The sequence below is a fragment of the Triticum aestivum genome, chromosome 7D, assembly GCF_018294505.1.
Source record: "Triticum aestivum cultivar Chinese Spring chromosome 7D, IWGSC CS RefSeq v2.1, whole genome shotgun sequence".
In the NCBI taxonomy this organism is placed as follows: domain Eukaryota; kingdom Viridiplantae; phylum Streptophyta; class Magnoliopsida; order Poales; family Poaceae; genus Triticum; species Triticum aestivum.
This window is the reverse complement of record NC_057814.1, coordinates 275,999,758-276,023,818: the sequence shown is the minus strand read 5'-3', so window position 1 is coordinate 276,023,818 and position 24,061 is coordinate 275,999,758. Positions and strand designations below refer to the sequence as shown.

Sequence of the window (24,061 nt, the reverse complement as noted above, 5' to 3'; positions counted from 1 at the left end):
GACGACATGGAGGAACTCTCAATGAAAGCACCAATGTCAGTGTCAAAACCGGCGGATCTCGGGTAGGGGGTCCCGAGCTGTGCGTTTAAGGTCGATGGTAACAGGAGGCAGGGGACACGATGTTTACCCAGGTTCGGGCCCTCTTGATAGAGGTAATACCCTACTTCATGCTTGATTGATCTTGATGAATATGAGGATTACAAGAGTTGATCTACCACGAGATCGTAATGGCTAAAACCTAGATGTCTAGCATGTATGATTGTGATTGCCTCTATGGACTAAACCCTCCGGTTTATATAGACACCGGAGGGGACTAGGGTTGTACAAAGTCGGTTTACAGAGGAAGGAATCAACATATCCGAACGCCAAGCTTGCCATCCTCACAAAGGAGAGTCCCATCCGGACATGGGAAGAAGTCTTCTGTCTTGTATCTTCATAGCCCATCAGTCCGGCCCATGTCATATAGGCCGGACGCCCGAGGACCCCTTAATCCAGAACTCCCTCAACCGGTTTAGCCATGAACCATCTAATAGTCCGGCTTTGGCCAGCCGAACCAATTCCAAGTAGCTACTTCAGTTTGGTGAAGCGGCTCATAGACGCGCTTCCCCGGATTGATGTTGTAAAGCGCTTGGCATGCATAGAGGGTGCTCGGATGGCCTTCGCCCATGTCAAGATGCATTGGGAAAGATGAAGGCCACCGACGTGGCGACCACAAGCCCACCCGAAGGCAAGGACCACCGCAAGCCGGAGCGGTATTTCAAAGACGACCTGGCGGGGGCCCGAATAGTAGAGGGCCACTGCTCGAAGGACGTCATGTTTGAGTAGATGTATTCGGATTATAAAGACTTATGCAAAGACTATGTTATGTTCCCCTCCTTGTAATATATTTGTGCCACGTATCTTAAGCAATTTTCCTCCTGTGCGTCCGTTTAATTCTGAAAGTTGCCAGTCATCGGCTTCAGCCCCCACATAGATGATACGGGGGTGTTCGGCGTGACCACACTTTATCCAACGTCTTGGTCCGTAAAGGAGGTGTCCGCGAGGTGAACTAGGCAATCAGACTATGCGGCTTTATTACTTTCACTTAGCCATAAGAGTTTGACGGTGGGGCTAAGTGCTAGCCCCTTGTGTGTGTGTGGCAATCCGAACTAGGGTGCCTTTTCCACGCGGCTGGACGAAGACCAGCCCCTCGTATAACACGGAGTAAATCACTATCGATTTGTAGTAAGTCACCGAATCGCCGACCAGCTCTCGCTTTATCATGGCAGTCAGCTTTCGGCTTTCTCTACCGAGGTATTTGACTGGACGAACCAGAAATACAATCGCAGTAGTTCTCCCTTTACTACCTTAGCCGAACAAGCGGAACATAAGGTGGTAAGCACAGGAGCCAGGCAACCCAACTATAGACCAAAGACATGATTCGGAGCCGATGCATATAGTACGATATTCGAGACACTGAAGAGTACCCTATAGGTTTTCGAACTTGAAAACGTGCGGAGCCGAATACAGCCCCTGGTGTTAAGGCCGGACTGAAGCACGTGTGGCAATCTGAAGTAAGGAGGGAATACAGATGACAAAATGAATCAGTACCAGACGAAAAGTGGTGGTCAACTGTTTCCTTTACATCCTGGTTAAGACATCGAGATGTGCTATTGCAGATAATGCCATGAATATCAAGGCTATTTTACATGCCGAGAGTTTACACAAGGGAAAGTTTTACACAGGGTCTAAAAGCAGTGGTTTTGAAGATCCCAGTGGTGCCCTGCTGCACGTCTGCGCCATTTCTCCTTGGTGAGAAATCCTTTGATAGGAGGAATCAATGGTCGTCTATGAGAAAGGGAAACTCATGAAGGAGCCCCTGTACAACCGTAGAGTAGGTAGGTTTTTAATGAACCTGTAGTAAAAGAGATAAAAGAAAAAGAAAAAGGAAAAGAGAAAAAGGGTTAAGGTCCGAAAAGGGTTAAAATTCCCCGCTCTCAGCCCCCAGTTCAGGCTGGGCATAGTTCGAAAGTGACGCTTCCGTGATGGTGAGAGATCGCATTAGGTCCAGCGCCTCGTTTAGGAGCGAAAGCTGGACAGGTGATTGAGGATCTGCGGAGCTGGGTCCGGTAATCACCACTTGACTGAGCTCGATAGACGCGGACCACGAAAGTTCGGAGTTGATATCCAGAGATGAGTCCGGCTTCCCGATGACAAGAAGAGTCATGTTTGACTCCGGCCCCGCTGACAACATGGTCACCTCTAGGTCTCCGGCAGGGAGCTCCATAATGGGAGAGAGTCCGGCGAGGCTTATCCTCCTGACTTCGGGTAGAGTGGTCCGCTCTGGATCTAAGGCCAGGGCAGGCACGAGAATCGATCCTTGAACGGAATCTGATGGTGAATCCGACTGGCTTCCTTCATGTAGATGAGGAGCAGCGGCCGAGGCCAAGAACCCTTCAAAGATCAAGTCTCCTCGGATATCGGTAATGTAATTCAAGCTTCCAAACCTGATCTGGCGACCAGGGGCGTAGCTATTGATCTGCTCGTGGTGGCCAGTTGAATTGGCCCACAGAGCGAAGCCGCAAAACACAAAGAGTTGACCAGGGAGAAAAGTCTCCCCAGAGACAGCATCGTCGCTGATGACGAGTCGAGCCATCGATCCTACTGTCGACGACACAGTGGAACTCTCAATGAAAGCACCAATGTCGGTGTCAAAACCGGCAGATCTCGAGTAGGGGGTCCCGAACTGTGTGTCTGGAGATCAATGGTAACAAGCGACGATGGGGACACGATGTTTACCCAGGTTCGGTCCCTCTTAAAGGAGGTAAAACCCTATGTCCTGCTTTGATTATATTCAATGAGTATAGGGGTTAAAAGAGTTGATCTACCTCGAGATCGTAATGGCTAAACCCTAGCTGTCTAGCCTATGAGAATTTTGATGATCTCTATGGACTAAACCCTCCAGTTTATATACACACCGAAGGGGCGTAGGGTTACACATAGTCGGTTTGTGGGGAAGGAAATAACATATCTGGACACCAATCTTGCCATCCACGCATATAGGAGTCCTACCTGGACACGGGGGAAAGTCTTCTGCTTTTATATCCACGGCCCATCAATCCGGCCCATATCAAATAGTCCGGACACCCGAGGACCCCCTAATCTAGGACCCCCTCACTCCACACCGCTCCAAATGGAGATTAGCATCCGCAAGGGTGTGAACTTCGGGATACATCCTCGTCTATGCGTGCATCGGTTATCTCTTACCCGAGCCCTTTACTTATGCACTTTACTTTGTGATAACCATATTGTTTCTTGTCATATATCTTGCTATCACTTGGTTGTTTATCTTGCTTAGCATAAGTTGTTGGTGCACATAGGTGAGCCTAGTTGTTGTAGGTTTTGTGCTTTACAAATTAACCGCTAGGTTTATTCCGCATTTGTTCAAACCTAAACTGTAATTATTTTAAAGCGCCTATTCACCCCCCTCTAGGTGACATCCTCGATCTTTCAATTGGTATCAGAGCCTCATCTCTCATTATTAGGCTTAACCGCCTAGAGAGTAAAGATGTCGACTAGGGGTTTAGGATTCTCTGGCACTATTAGTTTCGATGGCACAAATTTTGATGTTTGGGTAATTCGCATGTTTAATCTCTTTAGGGTCATGGATCCAAATTTAGAGAGAATTGTAGATATGGGTTTTCTCCTCCAACGGATCCTCAACGATTATCTTTAGAGGATGACAAAAACTCTTATCTCAATGCTCAAGCTTCTAATGTGCTTTTTGATGCTTTGAGCAATGTAGTTATATTTCAACTCATGCCGTTTCGGGATGCTCATGAGTTGTGGACAAAGCTTAAAGATAAATATGGTGTGTCCAAGATTTGTGAGGCTAATTTTCGTCCCTCCACCTCCGGTCATATAGTGTTCTCAACTTCTTATACTTCACCTACATGTGGTTTGCCACAAGGTAATGACATGGTGAGGTGTTCATTGCAATGACGATAGTGGGCTTATTGTTGATTATCCTTCATCACTTTCTTATTGCAATGCTTCATGTTTGGACTTTAGCACTTTGAGCACTCCAAATTTTTCACATGCTTGTGTTGAGAGTCCGTGCATATCATGTAGAAATTGCTTGACTAAATCTCATGATGATATGCTTGCATTGTTGCCATGATAAAAATGCATGTATTTCCTCAAGTTGTTGTGCTAACAATGTAGAGGAGACCCAGCACTCCATGGAACAAGATGTGGTCTTGAACGATGCTTCAAGGGATCCTACATCGTCAGCTATTGCTTTTTGCCTTATGGATAAGGCTTCAAAGGTATCTCCTACTTTGAACCCCAATATGTCTCTTGATGATGATGTTAATGCTAATAATGACGAGGATAATGATGAAGAGAGTGATAATGTTGTCTCCTTAAAAATTAAGGGGGAAATGGTTTTTAAAGCTCTTCGTAAAAATAAAATTGCTCGTTCCAACTTCATGGAAATCATGTCCATTGAAATTGAGGGCAAGAAATATATTGAGGAGTTGGAATCTCATCTCGAGGAGCATGAGGTCACCATTGATAAAATGGAAGGTCATGAGTGTGATTACGCTAATGAGATTGCGGACCTCTCCCAAGCTCTTGAACTTGAACAAACCACCAAGGAATCTCTTGAGGAGACTTTTGCTCTAGAATTGTCTAGAGTGAAGGAATATCATGATAGAGCTCTTGAGGTGGCCAATTATTTTGAAACTAAAAATGAGAAGCTTGAAGTTGCGCATGATAAACTCCTTCAGAACTTTGGGCACCTCGAATATGGCTCAAGGGTCATCAAGAGTGCGCTCATCAAACTCACCGAGTCTCATGCTCAACTTAAAGCTTCATATTCAAAAGAGCTTGCAAAGTTGCCTTGTCCTCTTGTTGTTAATGATGATGCTAGTTCTACTAACTCTATTTCTTGTGAAGCATCCATTTTGAAGGAGAATGTTGAGCTAAGGGCTCAACTTGTGTTTTTATCTAGCAATTATGGGAAATTGGAAGAAAGTCATGAAAAGCTCTCGAGCTCTCATGATGATCTTCTAGTATCCCATAATGTGCTAAAGATAGCTCATGAGGCTATGATTACTAAGGTAACATCTAGTGAGCCTCATGTGGATACTAGCACTATTTCAAGTCTAAATGCTATATTGCCATGTGTTAGTCCTCGTAATTCATCCACTCATAATGTTGCTACATCTTGTGATGAATTGCTTTCCTTGCCTTGTTGCTCTAACAATGAAGCTTATACTTCCTCTAGTACTTGTGTTGATACTAACCATGTAGAGGAAATCAAAGAGCTCAAGGCCCAAGTCACTTCCTTGAAGAAAGACTTGGAAAAGAGTCATGAAGGGAAGTCCACACTTAACAATATCTTGAGTGTGCAAAAATCCCCCAATGACAAGGGTGGACTTGGATTCAACTCCAATAATAAGAAGAAGTCCAAGATGAACAAGGAAAATGGCCAAAAAAAGTCAAGAATTCGGCAAAGATTATTTGCTTCAAGTGCCAAGTTGAAGGGCATCATGTTAGATCTTGCCCATTGAAGAAGAAGGCCATAAGTGACAAGCAACAAGGGAAGTGGCCACAAGTTCATTCCCATGCTCAACCTCAAGTTGAAGAAAGGCCTCTTCCCAAGATGACTCAAGCTAATGCTTCTCAAGTTGAGAAATCAAGTGAGAAGAAAGTGAAGAGTAGACGTTGCTATCTATGTCGTGAGAAAGGCCACGTAGCTTCTTCATGCATGAATGGTACCTTATGCAACCCTATTCTAATAGATGGTGTCTATTCTCTTGGGAAGGATAAGGTTGGCAATGTGTTTGTCATTGGTACTCAAAGTGGTGTCAAGAAAAGAACCATTTGGGTTTCCAAGCCTATTGTGACTGACCTGTTAGGACCCAACTTAGTTGGGGACCAACTAGCTCAAACTTGATAAATAGGTGTTGCTGGAGGGCATTGGAGACTTGGCTACATCATGAAGAATTAAGGGGACTTCATCATTCTTATTGTCTCTAGCCAAGTCAATTGGGTTATCAAGTTTCTATCTTATATCCAATGTGCCTCCTTGTGGTAACTTGTAGTTAAATTGTTTACATTGAAAGTTACTTGCCCCTTTGCATGTTTTGGTTTTGTTCCTTGCATGTGTTTGTATATGTTGTGTCTCCAAGTTGCTTATCTTGAGTAATCAAGTATGTGTATGTTGGTTTGCACATCATGTACATGTGTGTCGTACGTTGAGCCCTTGTGCACCTTGTTTGTATCTTAGTTGGCTCTTATGAGAGATTAATGGAATATCCCATTGTGGGGGAGTGATGTGCCTTGTGCCCCTCACAATCCTATAAATGCGTGTACATGAGGAATACCACCTAGTATTGATATTACAAGTTTATCTAGTCGCTATGTGATATGCCTTCTCATGAGAATTCAAATTCTAAATAGTCCAAATTATCTCTTATTGGATTCTTATTGCCTCTTGTGCAGTTTTCTTTGGTATCACATTATGGGGGAGTAACGTGCTATGTGCAAATTACAAGTCTAGAATATGTGTACATTTGATATATTGTCACCTAGAATTGATATTGTAAATTATCTTGTCCCTAGGTGGCATGTTAGCTCTACAAGTTGAAATTTGCTTTTGTGTTTTGGTGTGAAGATGATGATGGATATCTTTGAAATGTACCACCGGGAATTATTTCCAAATACTTCTTGTCTCTTGACAATTGGTAATCATTTATGTGGTAGAAATTGTTGATCATATTTATATTGGCCTTTGGTTTTATTTGCCTCATCTCTTGCCTAGGATTGTTTCAACTCCTGTTGTCTTCCGTGCCACTTGTGGATCATGTTTATTTCTTGATATCGTCTAGTGTGTCTATGGATATAGTGAAAGAGGTGATCCCATCTTGTGCATTTTGCATTAAAATGCAAATTCTCTATAATGCACAACTCTTGGGGGAGCTATCCTATTTTCTTTAGAACACTCATCTTGTGATCCTTATCAAGTGTGTGTTGGTGGAAGACAAGTCATATCTTTTGGTACTGTGTGCCATCATGAAACTTTGTAGAGGTCTTGGTTAGTTAGGAACCTTCCTCTCTTTTGGGAGTTTGGTGTCTTCCTTTTAGTGTGTATCAATGGATATCTCATTCCTTGATGTATCTTGTATTTGGTATCCTTCAAGTGATAAGTTCTTCTTTGAGTATCTTATTTTCACTTGGTATCTTTTCTTTTGGGATCCTATCAACAATGTGTTGATTTGGTCCTTGAAGTCTAGAGCATGCATATTTACCTTATGTACATTCTTTGGCATGCTTTCTTTCTTTGACCCAATATATAAGGGAAACTCCACCAAGTCTCTAATTGGCTAAGATGTGCATGAAATTCTATTTCATATCTATATGCACATATTTATGTGGAGTTTGTCATATGTATTGTTGGTTTGCTAACTCTTTGGTCCCAATGAGTTTGGGTACCATTTTGTTTGTGGTGTTGTTCTAGGAACAACTAGAGATGCATTGGATGCTCGGCTCATTTAAAAGGAAGGTGGGGACACCATGTGCTTATTGGAGTCAAGCTAGGACGTTCAGTGAACTACTATCCTTTACATTCAATGGGTATCTACTACATCCTTCCTATGCTATCTCGGTAACAAGTATCTACTCATGCATACATTTCTTACATACAACCTTGTGTAGGTTGCATCATGGCATAAATTTCTTGATTAGTTCTTGTGATACTTGTTTCCCTTCTCAAAGCATCTCAACAATGATCTCTTGTTGATAGTTGTGATGTCTTTGATGTTCATTTGGTTGAAGCTCATTTATATACTATAAGATAATATTAAGCCATGCGTTATATGGGTTTCAAGCAAAGATCTTATCAGTATATTTTATGACTTCCGTTTGGGTATCCTATTCTTTCCTTGAGTAACCATTTCTTGTGTGCATCCTTCTATGTGGATTGATATCATCATGATTTTCATCTACCTAGAATCTTACACACTTGAGAGAAGTTACATCTTTAGTGGATATCCTTATTCTTTCACGTCCACCTTTGTTTCCTTTGTATTTCCTAGGTGGCTCTTATATCTTTGCATCTTGTTGCACTCTTTTGTGGTGAAGATTGTTTTCCTCTTGCTTGTCATGATGAGGCTTTTGCCAATTCAATTGGTATCCCTCCTCTTAACGAAGCTTCCTTTTATATCTTCACCATGGGTTGTCACAAGCATAGGTTCTTTATATGCTTATTAGTGAGCTTGTGAACCCATTTGCTAGTTGTGTGTGGGAATGACATGCCTTGCACCATGTATCTCATTCATTCAAGACTATATTTATGCTTAATTCTCATTTGTACATTAGTATTCTCAAGTGCATTGCCTTGACTCACACACATCGGTTTTGGTTGAGCCTATTCCTAAGTTGCCTCTTTTACATGTTGCTCAACCATGTGTTTGTTGCAAGTGCTAGGCTTAGTTTCCTATATGCTCACTTGCACTTGTTGTGTGTTTCTATTGATTTTGGGGGAGTGATGATCCTACTTTGTGCATGTTGTACCCAAATACAAAACTAAATATTGCACAAATCATGGGGAGCTTCTCTATGTTCTTTAGGACACTCCTTCGCTCATATAATAATATCTTGTATCCATGTGGCTTGTAGGATCCATTGTCGGATTGTTTCAGTTGGTATTTTTTGATTGCTAATTTCATTCTTGGTATGCCTTTGTGCCATATCACCCCTTTGCAATCTTTGGATCCTCAATATAGTTTGTCTTCCTCCAACTATTCATCATTGGATATATGTATTGTATTCCACTCATATTTTTAGAAATACACAATTTATGGAGGAACACATATTATATTGGCCTTCTATGTTTTTCGCCCATTTTGGGAATCGATGCCAATGGGGGAGAAGTTTAGAGAGTTGTGTGGAGAAGTTTAGAGCTATCTCTTCTTTCTTTGGTTTTGTTCCTAAGATTTTGCATCTCATGCTCATGCATTATTAGTTGTTGCTTTGCCTGGTGATGCTTAATTCATTATATAAACTCTCTTGAAAGTGATTGTCATCAATTACCAAAATGGGGGAGACTGAAAGAACATGCGGTGCCCCCATGTTTGGCTTTGGTAATTGATGACAATCTCTATGGACTAATGGTTGCTTTGAGTTATATTCTTAGGATTTGTCCATGGGCTTTTCTTGAAGTCCATTTGTTGGTTTCAAGGAGTTTATGTGTTGACCAAGGTGGTATCCAAGGATCTATCCAAAGATTGGTCTAGTGAGTGTTGAGGTAATTGCTAACATGTCTTGAAGAAGAAGATTGTGTGAACATTCTTGTGTATCTTCAAGTCATCATCTTTATGAAGAGAGAAGATTTCACACAAAGCATAGAAGATTCACCGAGTGGGATCAAGTGATCTCACAGTATGGTAAGCATTGTCCATTGCGCTCTGTGTACTAACCCATGGTCTTTGTGAGAGTTCTATGTGGGGTTAGGTTTGCTTCCATGGGATTGCGTCAAGAGGAAGATCACATACAACCCATGGAGGATGACATCAAATCAAGGTTGTGTTGTGCGAGATCAAGTGTAGCATCATGAAGAAATCATGCTTGTAGCTTGCCGTCCATTGTGGTGACAATGGACTTGTGAAGGTGTTTCAAAGAGTGACTCACCCATAGTGGAGTATGGGGGAGCAATCAACTAGCCTTCATTGAGCCAACGCAATCACGAAAGGTGGTCCAACTTGAGGGAGTCAAGATTGTCATCATCTAGCTCAAGTGGACTTCACGCAAGGCAAAGGTTTGCCCTTGATATTTTTCTATTTTACCGGTCTCATGGTGATAGTTTGGAGACCGGGTTATAGGATCGATAGCCGTACTATCAAGGGGGCTCTTAAGTGAGTAGCTTGATCGTATCATTCGTCGAGAGCTCAAACCATTGCATACTTGCATCATCTTTCTTAATTCTTATTTGTATTTTCTCTTTTTGAGGTTTTAGATCTTGTGGTTATCTTCGTGACAAGCTCTAGTACATCAAAAACGGATTTCATATGCTTCTTCTATTGCGTTTTCGGTGTTGGAGGTTTTACCGGTCTTATTCGAGGAAGGGTTCTCACCATTTTATTATGGGCCTTTTCTCATTTGCTTCTTATTGTTATTTCTATCAATATTGTGTTAGCCCTTGTCGTTAGATTTCCAGCAAACTTGGTTTCGTTGAATTCGGAGTCCGTTTGCAAAAGTTGTGGCAGTTTTGGTATCCTTAAAAGGCTGCAGCGGTACTGCCGCGGCTACTACCGTGGCTACTTCCGCTCCGGACCAAAATCTCGTATTAAGTCCAGCGGTGGTAGGCACGGATGTATTTTTTAGTACGGCTCATAAGCAGTAGTACCGCTACCCTTAGCGGTATTACCTCTACCCCCAGCGGTAGTACCGTGAGGACGAGCCGTAGTACCGCCCCGGCGGTTCTACTGGCATTTTGCCTCCTCGCTGTTGTCTTTCAAAGGGATTCCACCACCCTAGCGGTAGTACCGCTCCCATGAGCGGTAGTACCACTCTGTGCGGGCTGTGAGCATAACGGTTGGATTCTTTCCCACCTATAAAAGGGGGTCTTCTTCCCCAATGAACCTTATCCTTTGAGCTCGTGTTATTCCCCCATTGTTGACCTTCTTCGAGCTTGCTATCTCTCAATCCCTCCATGGATTCTTGCTAGTTTTTAGGGGAAAAGAGAGAGGAGATCTAGATCCAGATTTCCACCAATCACTTTCTCCTCAATGTGAGGGGAACCCCTTGGATCTAGATCTTGGAGTTCTTGGTGTTCTCCTTCTTGTTCTTCCTCTAATATTCCTCCCTAGCATAGTTGCTTTGGTGGGATTTGTGAGAGAAGGACTTGGGCATTCCATGTGCCCTTGCCATTGCATTTGGTGCATCGGTTTGAGTTCTCTGCGGTGATACGTGGAAGTTACAAGTTGAGAAGCTTATTACTCTTGGGTGCTTGGTACCCTTGAGCTTGTTCCTCTTGGGTGCTTGGGCGCCCTAGATGGTTGGTGGTGTTTGGAGGTCAATCATTGTGGTGTAAAGCTCTGAGCTAGCGTCGGGGTCCCCAATTAGCTTGTGGAGATCACCCCGAGCAATTTGACGGGTTCCGATGACCGCCCCCAAGGGTTACCAAAGTGTACGGGTTCGGTGACCGCCCCCAAGGGTTGCCATTTGTACGGGTTCGGTGACCGCCCTCAGGGGTCCCTTAGTGGAATCACAGCATCTTGCATTGTGTGAGGGCGTGAGGAGATTACGGTGGCCCTAGTGGCTTCTTGGGGAGCATTGTGCCTCCACACCACTCCAAACGGAGATTAGCATCTGCAAGGGCGTGAACTTCGGGATACATCATCGTCTCCGCGTGCCTCGGTTATCTCTTACCCGAGACCTTTAATTATGCACTTTACTTTGTGATAGCCATATTGTTTCTTGTGATATATCTTGCTATCACTTAGTTGTTTATCTTGCTTAGCATAAGTTGTTGGTGCACATAGGTGAGCCTAGTTGTTGTAGGTTTTGTGCTTGACAAATTAACTGCTAGGTTTATTCCGCATTTTTTCAAGCCTAAATCGTAATTATTTTAAAGTGCCTATTCACCCCCCTCTAAGCGACATCCTCGATCTTTCACAAGGTATTCCTCCAGTATCCGGGAGTTGCATAATCCCATAGTCGAAGGAATATGTATATGACATTAAGAAAGCAATAGCAATAAACTGAACGATCAAATGCTAAGCTAATGGATGGGTCTTGTCCATCACATCATTCTCCTAGTAATGTGATCCCGTTATCAAATGATAACACATGTCTATGGTTAGGAAACCTTAACCATCTTTGATCAACGAGCTAGTATAGTAGAGGCTTACTAGGGACACGGTATTTGTTTATGTATTCACACATGTATTTAAGTTTTCAATCAATACTATTCTAGCATGAATAATAAACCTTTATCATGAATAAGGAAATATAAAATAACAACTTTATTATTGCCACTAGGGCATATTTCCTTCAAACAGCTCGTCGCCGATGCCGCTAACGGCTTCACCGCATAGGCGCCCTACAAGTCATGATTGGGGATCGCGTGATAGAGACACCACATGTGATTTTGTTCCTTTGAACACACACATGAGGTGTTTAGATGATGCTTAAGCCAACCCTACATTCCATTGATCGATCAAGCAAACTAGCCAAGCTCACCCAGCAGCCATTATGGTATTCTCCCTTTTTCTCGTAACAGAAGGATTAGATCAAGCGACGCACGGTTAGGTCTATTAGCACTTAATTAATAGTAAAAGACAAAAATACCCACTCCAATTATTGGAAGGTGGGTGTACTGAAGCAGGCCCCAATTACTATTGTATGGGAATCAACACTTTGGCTAATATGCATGCGAGCCTCATATTGTGCATGTATTAATTAAGGATATTACCAAGTAGTGGCAGGTGGTTGTCATGTATACTAGTGTTGACAAAATGATACAAACACTTACCCGCGTTAACTCCTCAAAAGCCTCCATTTTCTTGGTTGTGAATAATGCAAGCTGCGTTAAGAGAGGGGAAACATCAATTACTCGTAAGCATGTAGCTGCAAATCAAGCACCTTCGATGCAGAAATCAATATCAATTGCGAAAAATCAGTTACATGCTAATTATGGCGATCAGGAGTCTCAACTTCAACAGGTATGATTACCAAATTTGCATTATAGCATCTACATGGAAAAGCATTATTATCAGACACAAATCAGCGAAAAGTACAAATATAGCATTAATAGACAAGGCTGCTGAGGCCTCTATAAATGAAAAGATGGGAAAAGAGTCCTAGCATACCTGTGGTTGACAAATCGCCCGAGTTCCCATAAAATGTCGGATCAAGGCAGAGAGCTTCCTCGTCTCTTAGCACCCCTTCAGAATTCCAACTAGCATCTAGGAGCACTTGATCCACATGCTTAGAATTTTTGGCTTTTCTCTCATGTAGTTCAGAACTTGTTAGTGCCTCCCCAACTAATTCACAGATGAAAGCACCTTTTGGCAGCCCATCCAGCATCCGTAGCCCCCAGCCCTTCCCTTCATTCGTGAAAACACCTGAATCATGGAATAATTGTAAGCTCATCTCCATGCTACAAGGTTGACACCAAAGTAAAGGGAACAAAGTGAAGTTTCAATTTGCTGGTGCTAATAAGAATGGAGCAAGAAACACGTCAATATAGCATAACAAATGAATGATGTCAATGGCCATTCATCAAAGAACAGAATGGTCCATAAAGAAACTACTGATGAGTGATCATCATCCAAAAATGGGAAGCCACAAAAGTATAACAGCGGTGATAACCTACAAATGTTTTAAGATAGTACCTGGAGACTATATGTTATCCCATGCTGAATCACATGATTTCCACACTGCATGCCACAACCAAATTTACTCCAACACTCCTTAATGAATTTTCTAGCGAGATGACCTTTACATGGATCTGGTGAGGGCTTCGTCTTATATATTCAAGAGGGCAAGCTTTACAGTAGAACTTATTATCCTTTTCTAGGAAGTGATTAACAGCAATGCACTCATCAATTAATTCTGCCCTGACCAGGCCCTCCGGTGTGTATGCAATCTCACCTCCAGTTGATCTTGCACATGGATGTGATACTAATAAGCAGTTGCCTGAACAATCTGTGCAGCAATCCTCATCACCAATCCGCGCAAGTGAGGTGTTGACATAAGCACTTTGGAAAAAGAGATTCTTTCTTATGTAATAGAACAATGGCGGACAACTATAACTACCAAATTCGTTTACAATAGGTATTCTAACTCTTTATTCTCCCTTTGTTATGTTAGCAACATCGTGCAGTTGCCTTTGCTTAAAAAGTGCTTCCAGAGGATGATAAGCAACTACCCAATTTTGAAAGCTAGGTTTCGAGGATGATCCTACGGCAGCCATTCCCATCAATAGCTGAAGGAAACATGCCCTAGAGGCAATAATAAAGTTGTTATTTATATTTCCTTATCTCATGATAAATTTTTATTATTCATGCTAGAATTGTATTAACCGGAAACTTAGTACATGTGTGAATACATAGACAAAACAGAGTGTCCCTACTATGCCTCTACTTGACTAGCTCGGTAATCAAAGATGGTTAAGTTTCCTGACCATAGACATGAGTTGTCATTTGATGAACGGGATCACATCATTAGAGAATGATGTGATGGACAAGACCCATCCATTAGCTTAGCATAATGATCGTTAAGTTTTATTGCTATTGCTTTCTTCATACTTATACATATTCCTCTAACTATGAGATTATGCAACTCCTGAATACCGGAGGAACACCTTGTGTGCTATCAAATGTCACAACATAACTGGGTGATTATAAGATGCTCTACAGGTGTCTCTGAAGGTGTTTGTTGGGTTGGCATAGATCGAGATTAGGATTTATCAGTCTGAGTATTGGAGAGGTATCTCTGGGCCCTCTCGGTAATGCACATCACTATAAGCCTTGCAAGCAATGTGACAAATGATTTAGTTATGGGATGATGCATTACGGAAAGAGTAAAGAGACTTGCCGGTGACGATATTGAACTAGGTATGAGGATACCGACGACCGAATCTCGGGCAAGTAACATACCGATGACAAAGGGAATAACGTATGTTGTTATTGCGGTTTGACCGATAAAGATCTTCGTAGAATATGTAGGAACCAATATGAGAATCTAGGTTCCGCTGTTGGTTATTGACCGGAGATGTGTCTCGGTCATGTCTACATAGTTCTCGAACCCGTAGGGTCCGCATGCTTAACGTTCGATGACGATTTGTATTATGAGTTATGTGTTTTGGTGACCGAAGTTTGTTCGGAGTCCCGGATGAGATCACGGATATGACGAGGAGTCTCGAAATGGTCGAGAGGTAAAGATTCATATATTGGAAGGTAGTATTCGGACATCGGAATGGTTTCGGGTGGTTCGGGTATTTTACCGGAGTACGGAGGGGTTACTGGAATCCCCCGGAAGTATTGGGCCTACATGGGCCCTAAGGGAGAGAGAGGGAAGCCCGTGGGGGGTGGCACGCGCCCCCCTCCTAGGGAGTCCGAATAGGACAAGGAGGAGGGGGCGCGGCCCCCCTTTCCTCTCCCTCTCCCTCTCTTTCCTTTTCCCTCCGGTGAAGAAAGGAAAAAGGGGGGCCGAATCCTACTGCTAGTAGGACTCCCCCCATGGCGCGCGCCTCCTGGCCGGCCTCCTCCTCCTCCCCTCCTTTATATATGGGGGCAAGGGGTACCCCATAGCACATCAATTGTTCTCTTAGCCGTGTGCGGTGCCCCCTCCACAGTTTACTCCTCCGGTCATAGCGTCGTAGTGCTTAGGCAAAGCCCTGCGCGGATCACATCACCATCACCGTCACCACGCCGTCGTGCTGAAGGAACTCTCCCTCAACCCTCTGCTGGATCAAGAGTTCGAGGGACGTCATCGAGCTGAACATGTGCTGAACACGGAGGTGCCGTACGTTCAGTACTAAGATCGTTTGGATCGTGAAGATGTTCGACTACATCAACCACGTTAAACTAACGCTTCCGCTTTCGGTCTATGAGGGTACGTGGACACACTCTCCCCCTCTCGTTTCTATGCATCTCCTAGATAGATCTTACATGATGGTAGGATTTTTTTTTGAAATTGCATGCTACGTTCCCCTTCAACGGCATGCTTACAAGCAATTGGCTTCACAAAGGGAGCATACGTCTCCAAAGCCTGTTCTTGCAAGCTGCCACCATTGTTTTGAGCTTCAGAATGCACAGGACGTGACTCTGCAACATATTGGCATATCTCATTCATCAGCTTGCCAATAGAAAAATCAGGAGGTAGGGTCTTGTTTGAGCGGAGAAATTTATCCTCAACTATTTGGAAGAGCTTGTCCAAACTAATGTAGACCTCTGAAGGGTCAAATTTGCATTTCAGTGACACCTTCACCTCACCCAAAGTGGATGAAGCTACATCAAGGTCAACAAAAGATGCCTGGTGAGTCTTTTGAACAGTAGACTCTACCCCATCGTGGACTGCATGTTGGCCGCTGTCCGGATTTTGATTGTGGTTAACTATGCTAGCTCTAGCATCAGAACCCCAAGTAATCATATCCCTTATTTTACAATGTTCAATTAACAACATTGGTATGCGTCGGTGCTTTACAAATGGTTTTTAACCCCTTTCCGCGATGGCGTTCGGAACCGTCGCCAAGTGAGTGGCGGCTATAGGAGGGTCCTTCCCACACGACCGAGAAACCGTCGCCAAGTGAGTGACGGCATAGGAGGGTCCTTCCCACACGACCCAGAAACCGCCGAGGATAAGCCCTCCTGATGACCCACAAGTATAGGGGATCTATCATAGTCCTTTCAATAAGTAAGAGTGTTGAACCCAATGAGGAGCAGAAGGAAATGACAAGCGGTTTTCAGCAAGGTATTCTTTGCAAGCACTGAAATTATCGGTAAGAGATAGTTTTTTGATAAGGTAATTTGTAACGGGTGACAAGTAACAAAAGTAAATAAGGTGCAGCAAGGTGGACCAATCCTTTTTGTACAAAAGGACAAGCCTGGACAAACTCTTATATAAAGGAAAACACTCCCGAGCACACATAGGAATTATCGTCAAGCTAGTTTTCATCATGCTCATATGATTCGTGTTCGTTACTTTGATAATTTGATATGTGGGTGGACCGGTGCTTGGGTACTGCCCTTCCTTGGACAAGCATCCCACTTATGATTAACCCCTCTTGCAAGCATCCACAACTACAAAAGAAGTATTAAGGTAAACCTAACCATAGCATGAAACATGTGGATCCAAATCAGCCCCTTACGAAGCAACGCATAAACTAGGGTTTAAGTTTCAGTCACTCTAGCAACCCATCATCTACTTATTACTTCCCAATGTCTTCCTCTAGGCCCAAATAATGGTGAAGTGTTATGTAGTCGACGTTCACATAACACCACTAGAGGAGAGACAACATACATCTCATCAAAATATCGAACGAATACCAAATTCACATGACTACTTATAGCAAGACTTCTCCCATGTCCTCAGGAACAAACGTAACTACTCACAAATCATATTCATGTTCATAATCAGAGGGGTATTAATATGCATAAAGGATCTGAACATATGATCTTCCACCAAATAAACCAACTAGCATCAACTACAAGGAGTAATCAACACTACTAGCAACCCACAGGTACCAATCTGAGGTTTTGAGACAAAGATTGGATAAAGAGATGAACTAGGTTTTGAGATGAGATGGTGCTGGTGAAGATGTTGATGGGGATTGACCCCCTCCCGATGAGAGGATCGATGGTGATGACTATGGTGACGATTTTCCCCTCCCGGAGGGATGTTTCCCCGGCAGAACAGCTCCGCCGGAGCCCTAGATTGTTCCGCCAAGGTTCCGTCTCAAGACGGCGGCGCTTCGTCCCGAAAGCTTCCTTTTGATTTTTTCCTGGACGAAAGACTTCATATAGCAGAACATGGGCATTGAAGGCCTGCCAGGTGGCCCACGAGGCAGGGGGCGCGCCCAGGAGGGTAGGGCACGCCCCCCACCCTCGTGGACTAGGTCTGGGCCCCCTATGGTTGATTCTTTCTCCAGTATTTTTTATTAATTCCAAAAAGTGCCTCCGTGCAGTTTCAGGACTTTTGGAGTTGTGCAGAATAGGTCTCTAATATTTGCTCCTTTTCTAGCCCAGAATTCCAGCTGCCGGCATTCTCCCTCTTCGTGTAAACCTTGTAACATAAGAGAGATTAGGCATAAGTATTGTGACATAATGTGTAATAACAGCCCATAATGCAATAAATATCAATATAAAAGCATGATGCAAAATGGACGTATCACCTCCTGGCACACACGCTCGGCAGAATGAGGTCGTGTGCGACCGGCGAGCGCTCAAATACGGTTATACGTACAGTAGTGCTAAAAAAATAAAATTATACAGGCAAAATTGTTTCCAGTCGTAAGTACATCCCACACAGTAAGTCCCGGCTAAACGTTTCTGTTCGTATGTACATTCCTCACAGCCAACCCAAGGAATACGTTTCCGTTAGTATGTACATCGCACGCGTTCTTCTATGCCCAAACATTTGCGATGCGCACAGCATCACAAATAGTCCATAATTTTGAAGTGTGTGTGATAAGGTGACTATTGCAAACATTTAATAAGAAAGAACTGTGTGCGATGCTGTTGTTAATCGCACACGTTTTTTCTTGCCTGATCGTGTGTGCAGTGGAGATGGATCACACACGTAGTGGATGCTAGAAACGTGTCTGATCTCCACATCTATCGCAGATGTTTCACTTTCGCAAACCGTGTGCAATGTAATCCCTAACTTAAAAATCACATGTTTTGAATTTGAAAGTAGGCAATCACTTATTTCATATCCAACCATGTTTATTACAAATATAGGTTCAACCACGAATGGATAATTCGATGCACAAGGACATATACTGAAGAACTACAGAAGCACCAAGTAAAGAATGATGAACCATAGTTGTACTAAAGACTGTAAAGAGAGAGGCAAAAGACATTCTGGTTGCTGGAGAAGGTGAAGCGGAATGCCCATATTGTGCGCTCCTCCATGCGTAATGCGCGCACGACTCTAGGCCAACCCCTTGTGATGGCTGCCTGTCCATCCTTCACTGTCTTCATTACGACTTCTCGATGCTCATTGTAGTCTAGATGAAATACTTTAACCTTCATTGTGTGTCCACCAATCATGTACTTTGCGAGGTAATCTTGAGTGAACTGCTTCGGGAACTAGTGCGAACGAAAAAGATTCAGACATTGTTGTCTAACAACTCGTTATGGGCAGTAAAAAGAGAAGGCTGCAGTGTTTGTAGTTACCATCCTACAGCTCACTGTTGTGTAGGATAGAACATAAACAAATAATTTTCTTGCCACCATTTGTATCTTTTTGCTAATAATCCTTATGAGTTTCCTCACTTGATGCTTGTTCATGAATATCTCATTGCCACATACGCAAAAAGGGTCGATGTGTGGATCCTTGCCAAGGGCGTATGTACCTACAAGCAACAAGTCAATATTAGAAGCTAACAACTGTCCAGTGTTGGATCTATATGCACTACATTATGGAATGACGGGGGTGTCGTGGTGTTGACACGGCAGATGTCCTAGCGGAAGGACTTAGTCATGGAGCCATCGCAACTAGGTTAGCTTAAAGGGGTTAATCGGGACAAAGGACACATAGAATTTATACTGGTTCGGCTCCTTGCGGTGAAGGTAAAGGCCTAATCCAGTTTGAGGTGGTATTGCTTGGGTTTCGATTACCAGGGAGCGAATATGCTTGACCTAGTTCTCGATCTCTTGTTTCTTGCCCCTAACTCACCGCCGGGTCACCCCTTTATATACACAGGTTGATGCCCAGCGGCTTACAGAGTCCCGGCCGGCTCATACACATCGTGTCCGGCCCGGTGACTAACAAAGCTTACCTTACAATACAAGTTATTCATGTGGAGGTTCATCCCCTTGGGCCTCAAGCCGCCTCTGGGTCTTGGGCCGTCAATGGGCTTGCTATGATCCGCCATCTTCATTGATAAGTCGCCAGTGGTATAACCCGGCCCCTGCTGGGCGGTTCATACCCAGTAGTTATATCCCCAACATTAGGCCCCAGGTTGATTCGAACTTATTCATATCAATCTACAATACCTGACTTGTCAAAAAATTTGCGTCGCTTGTTTGATAAACCTTGCTGTAACCCACTATGACGTCAGCTCACATAATCTTCTTAAACCGCCATGACGTCATTTCGCGTTAATTTTGCACGAGGCCCAGCACATCTTAATTGATCTTTATCTTAATGAACATCCCGAGAATCGAGGTGTCCAAATAGCCATGTGATGATTTCAGCCTCCTCGATTCCCGTGCATGCCTTGTACTCACCCTCTTATAAATAGGGATGGCGGTCTTTACCATTTCCCCCCTTCCTCCTTGCCTTCGTCTTCCTCTCACGTCTCCTCTATCACCCGAGCTCCGCCGCTGCGACCTCCGACCGCTGCACCAACTTAGGCTGCTGCATCGACCTGACCGGACCAGAGAACTCTGGTGCGCCACTGCTGCTCCTCATCACCTGTAAGTGTACCTCCCCTTTTATCTCAGATCTGTGTTAGGGTTTGGGAAGTTCGTCAGTGTTCTTGCCATTCTTCGTTGTTTCCTTCAACCCCGATAGCTTTTAATATGGATAGGTCATAAACCTTGTGCGGAAGTAGTTTTAGCTTTCATTTTCATCATTAGAATAGCATCTCTCCATAGAAGATCTCATTGGAGCATCCAAACTTTTCTACTGCCACCACCTTAGGTTTAGAATTTTACTGCTTTTTCTGAACTGTAGTAGATCCAAAATTATTGCTCCAACTTGCAAAATCTGTGTGCTCAACACTTAGCTAAATTTTCACTAATCAATTTGAAATACCATAGCTGCCATGGCGGCTTATACTATAAACCAAGATCCATCATGTAACACTAGGCCTTGTTTAAACCGCCACCATGCACTTCATAATTTGCGTGACCCGGCAATGCTTCTCCGGTTTAACCATGCTCGCTTATTCATCCTTATAATTTGGTTCTGCATAATATACTTGACTTTTAAAATTTGTCCAGCTTAACAGCAGAATCCTTAATCCGGTAGGTACCATTAGTCCCCTTTTAAGCCGCCAATATGAATATCTGCATACTTCAATGTTCGTTCTCCGGCTTAATCTGTTAGCCTATTTACCACATTTTTACCTTTAAATCAATTGTATGGCTTAATAACATGATCTTAAGCCGATAATATTTCTTTCTTTTAGGCCTTTTTCCTCAAAAATGGTCAAGACTGTCAACGCCTGCAACTGGGTCGTTTCCCGGGTCACCGAGGAAGACTTAAACAAATATGTTCAAACTGGCGTCCTAGCCAAATAAGATGTCATCCATTGGAGGGTTCCATGCAATGAAACTCGTCTTGAGCCCAAGGACGGTGAAGTAATTGTCTTTACTGATCACATAAACTGGAGCTTCAGCCCTCCCGGCTCAAAATTCTTCCGCGATGTATTGCATTTTTTCAAGCTCCATCCACAAGATATCGGACCCAACTCCGTTTTGAACATCTACAACTTCCAAGTATTCTGCGAGGTGTACCTTCAACAGGAGCCCACCGTAGAACTATTCAGAGAGTTCTATTACTTAAACCAGCATAAGGAGTTCACAGACGGGCCCAACCTAGAGCTAGGCGGTATTTCTATATAGCGCCGGCAAGAAGCCACTTTCCTAGCTGCCACTCTTCCCAGTCATCCCAAAGACTGGAACCAGACTTGGTTTTATTGCCAAGATACTTCGCCAGAAAGAGAAAATTCCTTGTCGGGTTATCACGCCAGTCGGCTTAGTAACAGACATCATCTTCCAGATCGCATCAGCACACCAGAGCGGAAGAAGTACGTGCCGGTTTTTTCAAAGATCCGGGCCTTGATGGCCAACTGCTTGACCGGAATTGATCTAGTTCGATGTTGGGTCGCCTGGAGAGTCTTGCCTCTAAGCCGCCGGCCTGGCTTAATGTGCGAGTACACCGGCGAGTTAATAGATCCTCAACGCCACTGTCAAATTGAAGTAACTGATGAAGATATCAATAATATGACGAAAACTCTGTTGAATGAGAGCTTGGAAGATTGCAGTCAAGTTGGATTAAATCCTTTCTGCGTTCTGAATAAGCTGCCAGCTGTAAGCTCTGAATCAAGTTCATACTTGAATCATGTTTTCATTTGTACTACCTGCTCATACTCATTTAATTTTTACAGGACGATTCACCTTTTTGGACCAAGAAGCTGCAGGATAAACCGGCCAAGAAGACCTGGCCCAAGAGCAAGGTTATCAAAAAACCTGCCAAGAAGAAGACCAAAACGGCCGAGTTATTTAACTTGGATGATAATGATGATGATGATTCAGAGGTAGGACTTGATTCCCTTGGCTCGTTTTTTGTACATCTTATTGACAAAGACTATTATCAGGATGATGCGGAGGCCAGCCGTGAAGATGATGAAGAGGTAATTACTCTTTCCTCCGGCTCAGAACCTCTGCCAACACAGCAAACTCGACAGGCCAGCCGGAAAGTAAGATCTTCTCACCCTTTAGCTCACTTGGATCCCAAATTTATTTTGAAGAAACAGCAACATGAAGCTCGTCGCGGAACAGTGCTGGTGGAGTTTTATCCTCCGGCTTACCGAACACCCCAGCACGTCACAAACGTCGACCGAGGGTTTCAAATATTTCTGGCTTATCTTATCCCAAGGCGGGTCTTTTTCGACAACCTCTTAACCCGTCCGATTCAAACTATCAGGGAGCATCCCATTCCTCTTCCGGTGACTCAATGGGGACTCAAATCCCATCCTTCAAGATTGTGCCTGGGTAAGGGTGTATTCCATCATTCGAAACTTCATGCCTAATTGATATGCTGACATCATTATATTTCTTATTGGTAGTGGTATGGCCAAGCCCAGCAAGAAGGCGAAACTGAACAAGCCGGCTGAAGACTCCAACCCTTCTAAGCCGGAAAAGCAACTGCCAGAGACCTCTCATCCAACCGCTGAATCTATCATTGATGATCCGCCATGGATCAAATAGACGTTGAGCCGGTCATCTCTAAGCCACCAAGTCCCATCAAGCCCATTGAAGAAAATGCTGATGATGTCATTATCACAGGGCTTGGCTATACAGCGCCGGGTAACCCTACTGCCTTATCCAAGCACAGCGCCAAAGAAGAATTTTCTTCTGCTGATAAAGGCAAGTGGAAGGTAGACTTGGAGAGCTACGCCCAATTCGGCGCCCAAGAGATCCACTCCGGTTATCTGAACCGTTTGTATACCAGCCGTGATTTTGAAGCCGTCTTGGTCAACTTGATGAAGGAACGCTATGAGGTAATCCAACTAAATTGTCCTCATAACTAAATCTCTATCAGCCGCCAAGTCTATAGAATATGATATAATTGAATATGTTGTAGACTTTCAAATAGTCATAAATAAATGAACATCGTCACTAGTAGCCCCCAAGGGCCAGCTTAAACTGTCAAGTTGAGCCGGGACTTTAATTTGTAGTAATCAACTTTGCATCTGTAGCTCCCACGGGCCGGTTTAATCAGTATGAATGAACCGGGACTTATCACCATTGTTGGAACCAATATCCCAATATGTAGCCTTTATAAACCAGATCATATCATTTTGCCCGGGTCATCAGATAATTTTGTCATGAAAAGAGCAAATAGGCATTAGCCCCCAAGTGCCAAGGAAAATACTTGTATTGTGCTTGGGACTTCAAAAATAATCATAATCATAATACCTTCCAATTTTGTTCATGTCGCAGGCTGAACTAACTGAGAAGGACTCACAGATCAATGATCTCAGGGCTAATATTAAAACTCAGCAATCTGAGACGTCCAAGGCCAAGTCAGAACTGAAGACTGCACTGGAAAACATTGAGCAGTTGAAACAGGGCTTCAGTGCTGATAAAACTGGCTGGGAGACCGAGAAGGCGGCTCTATTAAAGTGAGCAGAGGATGCTGAGGTAGCCCTTAAACCAGTGACTGATGAGTTGTCCGGTTTAAGGCATCAGATCAACAGCATGACATCAGCTATCTTCGGTAAGCAATAAAAATGACTCATTTATACCACCAGGCATATCATAATCATCTGCCGGTTTATTAATAACCTTACTGATACAGGCTCCCGAAGCATCAAGCTGGGTTCAGACATGCGCATCAAGCTAAAGGCTGTCTACACTCTAGTAGAACAATTATACACTGGCGCTCAATGGACCATTACTGCTGCTATGCATAAAAAACATCCACCTACCCTCATCAAGGATACATTGGAGAAATTATCAATGCTGCCCCAAAGGATCGATGATTTAAAGCGAGCATCTGCCAAAGCCGGTGCCTTGACTGCTTTAAGCCGGGCAAAAGCGTGGCAAGCTGAACTTGATCCAGAAGACTTGGCCAATGGTTGCCCAAGTGTAAAAGAAGATGGGTCTCCCTT

The 24,061-nt window shown here is 43.5% G+C and overlaps 1 pseudogene; it reads right to left on the bottom strand.

Annotated features, from left to right (window-relative positions):
* Positions 1–1,885: 1,885 nt before the first annotated feature.
* LOC123171072 (histone-lysine N-methyltransferase SUVR4-like) lies at positions 1,886–16,176 on the bottom strand (annotated as a pseudogene).
* Between the last annotated feature and the right edge of the window lie 7,885 nt (positions 16,177–24,061).